The 13017-nt window shown below is 35.7% G+C and overlaps 1 long non-coding RNA gene across 1 annotated transcript in view; it reads right to left on the bottom strand.

Moving 5' to 3' along the window:
* LOC137037239 (uncharacterized) overlaps positions 1-13017 on the bottom strand; it is a 30014-nt gene that overhangs the window by 11426 nt on the left and 5571 nt on the right. The gene's annotated exons all lie outside the window — the stretch shown is intronic.

The raw sequence follows: 13017 nt of genomic DNA, 5'->3' as shown, positions 1-13017 counted from the left end.
GGTGAAAGCTACTTGTCAGTCCACTAGTTTCTATGGCAATATCAGCTGCTTTGTTAAAACAAAAAACAAAACAAAAAAAACGAACATTAAAGCTGAAATCCAACCTGAATAATGACAACACAGATTAAAATACTATCACTAGTGATCATCAAATCCTTTTTACAGTTTATATTACACACTTTGTGTTTAAGTCTTCCACTTTTTTCACAAAACCTTTGCTCTCTAGAAACCCAGTCAATTTGAGTTAAAATTCTTTGAAGTTCAAGAATTAGCATTATAAACACTGAATTAATACCAACACATGAAATTAAATTAAGGACAGGCATCAGAAAAATTGGGAATGTTGGACAATAAATATATAACAGAAAATATACAGCTTGTTTTTGCAGTGTGGTATGTTAAAGCAAAAGTGTCCAAAAGTGGGAATTATGCGATGCATCATGTATTATAAGATCATTATGTTTGTAGTGTTATCCATTAAAACATACAATATTTCAGTTCAGATAGTGGAGTAATACTATTACTCCATTAGGTCTGATCTATATTGTTCTACATTGAAATTTGCCGATTTTGTGAAGGATTCTATAGTCCAGTTGCCATTTTCTTGCGCTGGGATGTGTTGTTTTTGAAATTTTGTGGCACTAAATAAATGATAGTTTTTTGACAAAATTTATTGTTTCTGTGAAATAACAACAAAATGCACATAAATGTGTCCCTCCCTGCTTTAGATATACAATCTCTGATGAACATCTTTGGTTTTAATGAGGAAGGGAAAAAAGTTATACGAGGGCAGATTTCAACACAGAACCTCTGGCACATTTAACAAAAGTTCTACCTCTAGCCCATTAGGACAAACAGGAATAACATGCAGATCTATGTCTTTTGTTCATGAATGTAAATACTCTTGTATTATAGTAGATGAAAGTATGAAATATTAAACATGAATTCTGTCAATAAATTGTGCATTTATTTATTAATTTAGTTCAATCATGACAACTCTCAGAGTGGATTAAATTCAACCAGCATTTATTGGCATGGGGTATGAAGTATACATGGCTTGATTTTGGCGTACGAGATCTGCTACGCTGCTGCTGTTGCTGCTGAGCAAATACAAATTGTTCAGCTTAGTCAAATAAAACAACAAGGAAAAGGCTGCTGCAAGAATGGTAGAACCCCCGTAGCAGATCTCTACAGGTGGCGCTGGGGAGGAGGAGGGATAACAGTGCTTCACATTGCGCAGCTTGTCGATCGCAGGCTAGGGTATGATATATATGGTTGCGTGGATATGGAATTACTTCCGATTGGCTGATGCCATGGCGTAGAAAGAACCAATCAGCGCTCGGTTAGTTTCATGAATGAACTTTGTATTTATCTTCAAAAAGCTTATGCTGTATGCCATTGTGCCAAAACTTCTTTGAAAATCTTTTTGAATAAGACGTTTAAAATAAATGTAAAAATTATGTTTGTTGAAAAAATAATGTTTGTTTAGCATTTTAAATTATAATATATATATTAAGTGATATCAACCGCTCACCATTTCGACAAGAGCCGTTGCTCTGTTACAGACAGTCACATGCCCAAAATGGACAAATGAGGGAAGCGGTCTGGGGCGCAGAACAGAAAACGTAAAATAGAAAATTAAAAAACAGCGCCTTAAAATGAGGACATCAATGTCCAAGAGGATAACAAGAAATTTGTATGCGTAAACTATCATTATCACTGTAAGTCTTTAATGTCATACACCGGTCGGTCTGTGTGAAGCGCCGCTTCAAGTCTTTTATGAATGGTCCGATGAGTCACTTTTGTTACGTTCAAAACGCAGATTCAGAAATGAAACATTGCAGTGTACTGCGTGGAGACGAACAGTTCTGCTTTGTCTTTATAGATTCATTTGCAAAATTGAACAAAACAGACAACATTTTGTCTAAAATAACACAATATAAAATTACTGAACTGTTGTATAAAATCAGTATTGCATTTGCATTTTGCGCTCGACTCGTTATATTAGGGACAAAAACAGCACTCACTATCTTGAGTTTTATGGACATTCTAACTGCATTAAGCTCTATCGTGTAGTGAGTTGTTGCCCTGCATTATATTCCTCTTCAGGCAACGGAATGTAATGTCAGATGACATACTGTAGGTTTGGGGTGGGGCAAGTGCATTAAAAATTAACGTTTTTTTTTTTTTTAACCGTGATTAATTAATCTAATTAACGTGTTAAATCGACAGTAAAATGCAGTAAGTTTTCTGTGAGGGTTAGGGGATATAGTATAGAGTAGCAAGAAAATTGAAAAATGTGAGAATAATTGACTCTGCAATAATTGATCATATCATCAATTGCTCAATGTCATATTCATCACAAGTAGACAAACACAATGCAGTTAACATAATAACATACAAAAATATAATCATGTCACAGTGCTTTGAAAAAAGTAAGTGAAAAGTTTAGAGTGGGCAGTTTAACTGCTCAAGACAAACAAGGACTCATGAACCACAACTTTAAAAATAACAAACAGATGTGGGTCGTCCTGGTAAAAAAAAAAAAATGTTCACATACTTTTTCCACAGCACTGTGAATGCTTCAGTTCAGTTCTGTTCAATAAAGGCATTAAAGAAAAATATTGTTTGTGTTGTAGTTTGTCACATTGTGTTTGGTCTATACTTTTATGTATTTTGGCATTTCAATTTTCAATTTTGACATTTCTGTCCCCCAGAACCCATGTTCAACCACACACATATACACAGGATGTGGTACAGACTACACTTAAGTGAACAGCCTGTGCTTGTTTTTATGTCACCTCATGTAAACTTCATGGCCCCTAGAGAATTTCCAAAATCTATAATTTTCTGCTTTTTCTTATATAATTTCTTATAATTTAAATCTTTATCTAATTGTTTAGAAGAGAACACTCCCCCTCCGTGCGGCGCCCCTATGCACTGCATATACTGCATACCCCATTTTTGCGCCACTGCATTTATTAATTTAGTTATCTTCAAAAAGCTTACACTGTATGTCCTACGCCTTCCCTATTCTGCTTACGGAAAAAACAGAAGTGGCGCCACATTCGTTCCATAAGTTGAATAGGGAAAGCGTAGAACATATAGCGTAAGCTTTTTGAAGAATACGGAATTAAGGTGGAAGCACGTGCAAGGTGATAATTTGTGTTTATAAAGCATATACATGTTTTGTTTTTTTGTTTTTTTTTGAAAATGACCGATCGTCTGGATCGTCAAGAAAAACTGGGGGAGATTGCTGCTTGGGTACACTGTAAATTCTAACAAGTTCAGTTTACTTAAAGGTGCCCACGAACGTTTTTTTACAAGATGTAATATAAGTCTAAGGTGTCTCCTGAATGTGTCTGTGAAGTTTCAGCTCAAAATACCCCATAGATTTTTTTTTATTAATTTTTTTAACTGCCTATTTTGGGGCACCATTAACTATGCACTGATTTCACTCGACGCCGCCCCTTTAAGACGCGAGCTTCCTGCCACACGAGCTGTCAACTATATTACAGCGCATTTACAAAGTTCACACAGCTAATATAACCCTCAAATGGATCTTTACAAGATGTTCGTCATGCATGCTGTATGCATGCTTCGAATTATGTGAGTAAAGTATTTATTTTGATGTTAAAAGTTTAATTCTGAGTGAATCTGAGGCTGGGCTCCGTGGCTAACGGCTAATCCTACACTGTTGGAGAGATTTATAAAGAATGAAGTTGTGTTTATACATTATACAGACTGCAAGTGTTTAAAAAATGAAAATAACGACAGTCTTGTCTCCGTGAATACAGTAAGAAACGATGGTAACTTTGACCTCATTTAACAGTACATTATCAACATGCTAACGAAACTTTTAGAAAGACAATTTACAAATATCACTAAAAATATCATGATATCATGGATCATGTCAGTTATTATTGCTCCATCTGCCATTTTTCGCTGTTGTTCTTGCTTACCTAGTCTGATGATTCGGCTGTGGGCAGATCCAGACGTTAACTGGCTGCCCTTGTCTAATGCCTTTGATAATTGTTGGGAACGTGGGCTGGCATTATGCAAATATTGGGGCGTACACCCCGACTGTTACGTAACAGTCGGTGTTATGTTGAGATTCGCCTGTTCTTCTGAGGTCGTTTAAACAAATGAGATTTATATAAGAAGGAGGAAACAATGGAGTTTGAGACTCACTGTATGTCTTTTCCATGTACTGAACTCTTGTTATTTAACTATGCCAGGGTAAATTCAATTTTTGAGTCAAGGGCACCTTTAAAAAAAAGTTTGGAAACCGATTGCCTTACTTTTGCAACGCAAACTTAAAGGGAAAACTGAAATTAAGTTATTAATCTATTAAAAGCAAAGAAATCTAACTCTTCCCAAGTAAATTAACCCATTTTAGCCCACCGGCAACTATAGTTGCCGCAGTGTATGGTTGTCATTTTCCTTTTGTAAGTTTTTTTCTAGATGTTTTCCATGTTTTATTTCTCAATGACATGCAAGAAAACATCTAAATAAAGGATTTCAAGAACAAAAAAAAGGTATTCACTTCTTTCCTGTGACATGAGGCTGTCAACTTCCTACCCCTACTTCCAGGAAGCATAGTGAAGGCAAACCCTCCCAAAGAAAAGTAATTTTCATGTTAACATTAGAAATTTTTTGTTGACATATATATATCTACGTAATCATGAGGGTCTCTAGAATCATCCAAACAAAACAAATCTTACAAGAGATCTATAGTTTTTTGTATTTTTAGTCAAAAGTCCAAGCGGCAACTATAGTTGCCGGTGGGCAAATGGCTTGTAAGTACATAATATCATGGGGAAATGGGGTATAATGTGTTAAATGGGTTAATAAATCAAGGTTATTGGTCTTGTTTAGTGCTTTTTGCTTTCATAATATTTTATATTGTTATATATTATATATTGTTATTTGTTAATTAATTTATTTTTTGTTTGTTTGTTATATGTGACCCTGGACTACAAAACCATTCATAAGGGTCAATTCTTTGAAATTAAGATTTATACATCATCTGAAAGGTGAATATATATAAGCTTTCCATTGATGTATGGTTTGTTAGGATAGGACATTTGGCCGAGACTCAACTATTTGAAAATCTGTAATCTGAAGGTGCAAAAAAATTGAAATATTGAGAAAATCACCTTAAAGTTGTCCAAATGAAGTCCTTAGCAATGTATCTCCACTCACAAAAATAATTTTTTATATATTTACAGTAGAAAATTTACAAAATATCTTCACAGAACATGATCTTTACTTTATATCCTAATGATTTTTGCCATAAAAGAAAAAAAAAAACAATAATTTTGACCCATACAATGTATTGTTGGCTATAGCTACCAATATACCCGTGCGACTTCTGACTGGCTTTGTGGTCCAGGGTCACATATAGGAGTAATTTTTTTCTAATGAATGATGTAATTTAACTTTTTTGATTCACAATGCTCTGTTAGAGCAACTTAATGGCTGGACTTTGTTCGGCACTATGTTCCACCACTTTAAGACTTTGGATTTGTTGTTTGATTTGTTGGATTTGTTGTTTGTTGTGTTTTCATATTCAAGAAATTATATGCTAGATGCAACTTTTTTGTGTTCACATTGAATGTTCTTCGACTTTGATTGATCTGTTGATCTGTTGAAAGCAGTTATTTTGAGTTAGATGCATAAATGTTCTCCTCCTATTCAAATTTTACATTGAGGGGTGCATACAACATATTTGCCCACCGGCAACTATAGTTGCCGCACATTCAAACACGTTTTTTAAGAAAAAAAACAAAAACCTGGGAAAAATAAATGCAGAACATGTTCACATAGGACACTATTAACAGGACTATATGCATGAAACCATTCAGAAAAATTTGGGCACAAATGGGTTAAGTAATAAATGTGACCTGATCCAGCAAAATGAGTCACAGTGACCCAAATTTCAAAATTGAGATTTTGGTATCAATGGAAAGATGAGACAATAAGCTTTAAAATGATATCCTAGTCAAAGTCATACCTTGAATGGTTTTAAAGATATACCCATTTGAATTATGGTCGTCTGCCCTCTTTTTCAAATTGAAAACCTGAGAAAATCGCTTTTAAAGTTTTTTGCCCGTTTTTTTGTTGATATCTTTCAAAATCCATTGCATTTAAAGGGATAAACTATTTATTTTACAGCTTAATTTGACCAAAGACATTTATATATATATATATATATATAAATGCTATTAAACCAGGCTGAAGCTCAAATTATTTTAAAGTATTTATTTGAATTAACCCTTTAAGACCTGAAGGCTTTTTTAGAGTTCTTTTTTTTTTTTTTTTTTTCTGAGCGACACACACAAAAGTAAAGACTCATAACTCCAAAACTCTAGCAAGGAGAGTCAAAAGGTAGGTATCATTTGATACAAAACATTTTAAATTTTAAGAAAATATAAATTACATTACATTTGGACATTTTCTTGCCGAGAAACAGCTGATAAAAGACAAAAAATATATATATTTTTTTAAAAATAATTTTTCTTTTTTTATTTGACATGGAATAACTCCGGAACACAATAAGATCGCTAAAAAATTCTTTTTTGGTGATGGTCTCCTATATTTGAGCTGCATGTGGTTCAAATTTCGTGGTGATATTATAAAGAATAGTTTGAAAAATTGTTGTTCATTTTTTTCCGCAGCCAGGTGGCGCCAACGGGCGGTAAACTCCGGTTTAGAGGTGCTTCTCAACATTCGTTAGGAGTTTTTCAAAATGGTTAGATGCATTAAAAAGATGAGATTCTAAGCTTTAAAATGATATCTATGTTGTGTTATTCCACGTTGGAAAACGAACATGGATGGGTCCGGGAACATTGGATACACACTGCATCCCGGAGAGATGAGAGACATGTTTTTAGCCAAGTATGTTAAATAATTTCGTGAGTAATATCTTGTGATCAACGCAATATATTATATTGATTTTGGATTCATTTTAATCTTGAGAATCTGCTTTAAATATTGATGTGCGATTTTTATGATCTGTGCATTTTTCATGAAGTTATGAGCACGTGAAATACATACTTGTATTCAGTTAGCTGCTGTGCTATTTTTGTTGTAAACGCATATTACTCAGACTCATTAGAGGATGAAAATAACGCAACAGAAGCATGTTGGAGGCTTGATATGAAAGCTTAAAGTCTCTGGTTTTGTATGCAAAAAGAATTTTTGTGCTACCTATATGGATTAAATTTTTATTGGCTTTTAAAGAGAGACACGCAAATGGGAGTTTTATTTTATAAGGCGCGCTAGTCTGACAGGAGGATGGCTGGACCGATCGCGTGCCTGTCAGTCGAAACGGGGCTTCCCATTGTTAAAAATCAGCGTTTAGGTCAGTGTGTTTACATTTCTAAGCCTTTTGATTGGTTCTATACAACGTGTAACACCATATTTTTAGAGCAGAGATAATGACGTTTCAGGGGATACCGGGAAATGCTCAAGTGACAGAGGAGTTGAGAAGTTCATTTCCAGCGAATTTAGTAAAACCATGTCAAATTTAATAGCCATTTAAATACTTTTACTCAATTATCTGGACTAAGAAACTTTGGGAGATTATTTTTGAAAGTCTGTTCTTTGAAATTAGCTTAAAAAAAAAAAATCGATTTTTTCATTGTTTTTCCACATTATCGGCCCATATCTTAAAATAGAACGTTGCGACTTCCGACTCATTTCGCCAGATCGGGTCACAAATATCAAGTTAGTTTAATGTCAATTCTAGTTAACATACTCTAGAATATTTACTAATCTTACTTAAGATTTAATAGTAAGATTACACGAGAAATTCCATTTAACTAACAGTGTTATATTGTGTTCTGCAAACATCTTAAATACTATTATTTTCAACATGGCTTTAATCTGCCATTTTATGCTACGTAGACTTAAAAAACTATGTGCAATCGGTTTCCACATTTTCTTCAAGTAAAGTGAAAGAAGAATAGTATGTTGTACTGACAAAAGCTTTGTTAGTATAGTTCACTTACACGAGAGTACTACTAACTAAAAGAAGAACTGTAGAGAGTACTTAGGCCCAATCCCAATTCTATTTTATACCCCTTCCCCTTCCCCTTACCCCTATGCCTACCCCTTCCCCTTGCCCCTTGAAACAGAGTGTCAAGGGGTAGGGCTGAAAATATTCCCCTAAGAAATGGGACACCACTACTAGACCGTTACACGTCATCATAAGTCGTCGCTAGCTCCTATGTCAGATCAGTGCCCAAGGAAGTCGACCGGAAGTTGAAGTCAGCCGCGTGCTGCCATCTTGTAGCAGAACTTCACTTGCATCCCATTGACTCTACATCTGAGGCGTTTAAAGACTCCATTTGTCCATTATTTATTTCCAAAGATACACGACAATGTATAAAGGGCTCCATTACCTTCTATGTTACATTATGGCCCCGTAGAAACAGTTTTTGTAAAAATAAGCTAACGATTGCGTCATAACCACTCGACTCTCTGTCGCACAGTAGAGAAATTACCGTACAGACAGGAGGAGAAGCTCGCAGACAATCGGGGAGATTATCTTAAGATGGCGTACTGGCGTTACATTTTAAAATACTATACAAAATAATTAATCAGAATACTTACTCCTGCTCACTCACGCCAAAGAACTCCCCGCTCAAGCTCGCCGTCTCTGCAAGATTAACGATGGCAGTTTGCACGCACAGCTACTAGAAGATTTACATCTGTCAGACAGGTTGCGGACGTCATCAAGCTTAGTGTGAGTCTGCGCGTCAGAAACGGAAGTGCTAAAAATCGCTAAAAATGGGCTTCACTTGACTCAATTGAGTTCCAATGGGGTCGCTGTGTCCATTTCTTTTACTGTCTATGCGTCAGATGCGCCGATGTTTATCACACACTTCTAAGATGCCATCGATAGCTGTAGTGATCTCTGTTGCTTGGGCGACAGCTATTTTTTTGCATTTGTCTTCAGTTCTTCGCATAAGACAAAGGAGACGACGATGTGTTCGACGCCTGTGTTAACAATACATTAATCAGGCATGCGGCAAAAAGACAAGTTAGCTGCCACCGGATTTGAATTTATGTTGTCAAATCAACGCGGGTTTCAATAAAATATAAAAAAATATGTTGTGGAACTATCATAAAGTAAAAAACATTAGCGAACTTTTTTCATAGCGATTTTAACAAATCTTTTTTCGGAGAACATAACCGTATACATGAACACAAGATTAAAGGCAACATAAAACAAGTGATTATTTATTACTAAAATACTGTTTACCGTAAAAAAAAAATACTTACATTTATGGGTCTCTCTGCTCGCTCGGTCGGCCATGTTGGAAATTTATCATATACATATATATTTATCATATATATTTGTCTGAAGTGTGGTCCCGAAAAATCTTCGTTTGAAGGGGTACCTGGCCCTTCCCCCTACCCCTTCCCCTCCAACCAAATGAGAATTGGGACACCCCTACCCCTTCACGTGAACGCGCGAAACAAAGGGGAAGGGGAAAGGGGTAGAATTGGGATTGGGCCTTAATTTACTTTAAATAAAATTTTATTGTCACCATTGTTGTGGTTTGCATGCTGAATGTTGAGATCTGTGTGTGGCTCAAGTGGTCAGCTGTAAGCTACTGTTACAGATACTCAATTAAAAGTTTAACAAGATGTTAATAACATAGTGTTAGCACAAACATTTTAAAACATTACTACTGAATACGAAAATTAAACATCTAACTAAACAACATTCAGTTAGAAATCAGATCATCTCTTAAAAGTTATCTTTTTATTAGTTCTCTTCCTTTGAAACCACAAACAATGATTTCTTGATACATGGCTGCACCAAAATGGAGAGAATTATAAAATCTTTAACAAAGTTCCAAGTGCCCAACCAAAGGGAACATGAATCACCATCATGGTAAGTAAAAAAAAAAAAACTTTTTAGGAAAATCAACATCAAACTAATTGATCTTAACTTGGGTTTTCTGAGTAAACAAGCCATTAATAGACAGCAAGAATAGCTTTTACTTTTATTTCACCGAAGTAGATCCACTCTGCAAACATAACGTTGAATCCTGCACTGTGTGGAGGGATGTCTTGAAACTTTTTGGTATTTTTTCCTCAAATTACATTAGTTATGGGAACTATCTGTTCTAAAATTTCAGCAACAATTACAAATTTGTAGTAAAGTCAACATTTTGGTTAAAATCAAGTAAACACATAGGCATAATTTGCGGGTGGGACGGGTGGGACGTGTGGGACATGTCCCCACCACTTTTTGAAACATCTCGCGGATATCTAATACAAAAGAAACACCTCTAGTTGATTATCAATTTGTGTTAATAATAGGCGATCTGTTGCTGGGATGTGTTGTTTTTGAAATCATGTTGAGTGCTCGTTGTCGCTGTTATCGGAGGCGCAACAGTGTTCTCTTGGCGCTCGTGCACACTGCGCAGTCCTCACGCGGACGAGCGCTTCAATCTATCACTGTTGCGGAGACTTTCTATTCGTTACGTTGAAATCACAAAACAAAATACACATAAACGTGTCCCTGCTCTTGATATACAATCACTGACGAACATCTTTGGTTTTAATGAGAAAAAAAAAAAAAAATCACACATGGTTGGATTCGAACCCAGACTCTCGCATGCTAAACGAAAATAATACCTCCAGTCCATCAGGACAATCTATTTTTATCAGCGGATCCACGTATTTATTAACTAATATACATACTCTCGAGACATTGTATTATAGCAGATGTAAGGAAGAAACTATCATATTAATTTTAATATCATATTATTATTATTATTGTAATAATACAATTACAATGCCCCCCCACATACACATTCCTGTCCCACCCACTTTTTAAAACAAAGTTACGCCACTGTGTAAACATACTAGTGTTTTTATAGTAAGGAATAGGGCGGAACTTTCTTTCTGATTACCCGATTGGACTTAATGAAGCTGCACTGGAGGGCGAAAGAACATGGCTTGGAGAAAAATGTAAACCCAAGTTGACACCTAGGCTTAAAAATGAAATTTCTGTCATCATTTACTCACCCTCAAGTTGTCCCAAACCTATATAAATTTCTTTGGTCTGTTGAACACAAATGAAGATATTTTGAAGAAAGTTTGTAACTAGCCTGCTTTGGGGCACCATTGACTTCCATAGTAGAAAAAAAAAAAATACCATGGAAGTCAATGGTGCCCCAAAACAGTTCAGTTTCCCACATTCTTCAAAATATCTGTTTATAACACAATATTTTGTTCAGCAGAACAAATAAATTTGTTTGGAACAACCTGAGGGTGAGTAAATGATGACAGCATTTTCATTTTTGGGTGAACTATCCCTTTAATCTTTATAAAATAGTTTTGTCAAGACAAATGGAGTGTTCTCTTCTAAACAATTAGATAAAGATTTAAATTATAAGAAATTATATAAGAAAAAGCAGAAAATTATAGATTTTGGAAATCCTCTAGGGGCCATAAAGTTTACATGAGGTGACATAAAAACAAGCACAGGCTGTTCACTTAAGTGTAGTCTGTACCACATCCTGTGTATATGTGTGTGGGTGAACATAGGTTCTGGGGGACAGAAGCATCGTTATGTGTAAATGCCAAAAATGAAGACTGTTAGAAAGGTAGAAATCTGATAAAATGTACAATAAAAAATGTGTGCATTGCTAATGCCATTGACACAAACAGGAAATGTGTTGAAGCAAGTAAATAAAACAATTGACTCAAATAATGTAACAATGCATGCAGGAAATATGTTAAAGCAAGAGCATACAAGCAAGCAGCAAGCAGAAGCCAGCTACAAACCACAACCCCCAGAAGTCACATGGGCTGCATCCGAAAACAGGCACCTCACGAACTACTGAGGCAGTGTAACAGTTTAATGATCTACAGCAATATAGAGCAATCTTTGGTGAGAACTAAACAAATATTTATTTACTACAGTAGTATTTTTTTTTGCTATGAAATCAGAAGTGGAAAACAGTAAAAAATGTACATTTACACACAAACTGACAGAAAACTGCAACTTTCAGATGCCATCTTTCTTATAGCTCAACTGCCACGAATGGAATGCATACCCAGATAGCATGGTGACATTTATACAATGTTGAGTTTTGATTCAGACCATCATTTTGGTTGAGATTGTCATTTTAATGTTTAAAGTGTGTTGGATCAGCATTGACAATTTGATGAAAGCCAACAGCAGACATGGGTGGAGACAGTGACTAACAGTGATTTGTAGTTGAAGACCACAAGATCCTGCAGGTATGCATCTTTGCAGAACACTAGTGGTTGTTTCTTAATCATTTGCATTTGATTTATTGTTACGGAATCTAATAAGATTATTTTAAAAAGTTTTTAAAGTGTCCATTTTCTAAATTCTAAAAAAGTGCATGCATCTTGCTTTAGTAATATTTATTAGCAATTTCCTATTTTGATTTTCCAACAACATTTCTTAAAGTGCAAGTGACATGAACGTGAGCAAGAATATCATACTTTACACATAGCCCATGAATTGCATTTATTACTCAATGCTTGCAGAGCACCCTGCCTTCTTTCCTTTAATAAGAATGAAGGCAGATGAGGATGGCCAATTAAAAAAGACAAAAAAAGAAAAAGAGAAGCACCATCTTGAAAAATGTGACACTGATATCACATTAGGCTTGTTTGAGATAAACTACACTAACCTGCCACCGGCTAGCGAGATCTGAAGGTTGCAGGCATTGGGGGAGTACATAGGCCCTGTCCCAAATGGCACCCTAAACCCCCACGGTCTTCCTCTGAGTCTGCACTTTCACAACGTAATGCCACTTTGACTGCCGGGTAAAGTCCTCTGCGTAGCTCACAGTCTTGAGGGCTCAACAGAAGTGCGCATCAAGGGCGCATTGCAGCTGCAAAGGGGGCGCTCACGAGCACCCTTCTTTAAGTTTAAATGATGAATGGGACACCCTACGGTCTTGACTGAAAGTGCACATGAAGTGTGCCATTTGGGACAGGGCCATAGACGAC

The sequence above is a fragment of the Chanodichthys erythropterus genome, chromosome 15 (genome assembly GCF_024489055.1).
Source record: "Chanodichthys erythropterus isolate Z2021 chromosome 15, ASM2448905v1, whole genome shotgun sequence".
NCBI classification, from domain to species: domain Eukaryota; kingdom Metazoa; phylum Chordata; class Actinopteri; order Cypriniformes; family Xenocyprididae; genus Chanodichthys; species Chanodichthys erythropterus.
Note: the sequence above shows the minus strand (reverse complement) of the source record. Positions and strands in the feature narration are given on the sequence as shown.